Consider the following 1,356-nt stretch of genomic DNA (forward strand, 5'->3'; position numbering starts at 1 on the left):
GTTCTTTCATTAAGAAGTATTCGAGTATATCAAGCCTCATTTTTTTCAAGTTTTCCCCATCTGCTTTCAAATATCATCCCCCAATTTCCCTAGCCTCTTTTCACACAATATGTATACATAGTATATATGCCCAACTATTACAATCCTAGTATATATGTAATATAAATTTATATTTTATCTACTGTGTAGGGTATTAGATAAAAGTTAAAACCTATGTTTTAGGGGGGGAGGGGGGGTGATTCTCATCTCAATTTATGGTGATTTTCGAATTTCGAAAACCAAATGAATTTTCATATGTATTTTAAATATTTAATTATTAATTATTGAATTTCTGCTTTATTATATGAATTTGTATTTTATTAATTATCAATGGAGACAAATGTCTAATTTCATGAATTTTTTTAAGTCAAAGGCTCCCATTTGTTAGATTTAAAATTCTAAATTCGTCATATATAACCTACAAAAAGATTCATAATTTTTTGAGAGGATAATAATTATTACATAGAATTTTCCAGAGGCAAAATTTATTTCTTTTCTTCACCAAATCAAGTAAAAAAACATTTTTTGTTTACAATAAAGGTAACTGAAAATTATAAGCAACTGTTGAGATGGCCGAGTTGGTCTAAGGCGCCAGATTAAGGTTCTGGTCCGAAAGGGCGTGGGTTCAAATCCCACTCTCAACATATTTGTTTTTTTAATTAGTTACATAATTAATGTCACAGAGTAAATTGATTTGCATATTAACGGAATTATATCTTTTTTTTTGGTAATCAAAGAAACTATATCTACAATCTTAACAAGATGAGAATATTTTCCCTCAATGATACGTGCAGCCCCGTACAGAGATGGAGCTAGAGACTGAGGTACATGTCACGACCCAGATCGTCGTGATTGACACCCACACAAACCCTCTGGTGGGAGAACCATTACTACAACCCAAACAAATAAATTTTATGAAAACTAAGACATTTAAAGATACGAAAACAAGTTTAAATGACTATAAAAATGGAGTCCCCATAAACTCCAAGATTTTAACAAACAACTAACCAAACTAATACGGAAATTCAACCCCTAGAACCTGAAAGTCATTGTACCAAAACTCTACTAACGACAAATCTGAGAATAAAGGGTGCAACCCGAAACTAAACAAACACCTTAAACTAATAGTCTGAGTTCGAAAAGAATGGACTTAAACAAGTGAGATCCATGGCAGCCTGAAAGAACTGACTCACCCTTGAATCCGGTCACGCTCAATAGTCACTTAGCTGAGTTCTATCAATAACCGCCTGAAGATGCCCTGTACTCAACAAAGAACAAGCAAGTGCAGTATCAGTACACAACCACAATGTACTGGTA

General features: G+C 33.0%; 1 non-coding gene across 1 annotated transcript; it reads left to right on the plus strand.

Annotated features, from left to right (window-relative positions):
• Positions 1–602: 602 nt before the first annotated feature.
• Positions 603–683, plus strand: TRNAL-AAG (transfer RNA leucine (anticodon AAG)). The gene has a single exon. It is a non-coding gene; the product is annotated as a tRNA-Leu (tRNA).
• Positions 684–1,356: the final 673 nt, after the last annotated feature.

This window comes from Solanum verrucosum, unplaced genomic scaffold (genome assembly GCF_900185275.1).
Source record: "Solanum verrucosum unplaced genomic scaffold, falcon-dt-bn FXZP01001106.1, whole genome shotgun sequence".
Taxonomy (NCBI): Eukaryota; Viridiplantae; Streptophyta; class Magnoliopsida; order Solanales; family Solanaceae; genus Solanum; species Solanum verrucosum.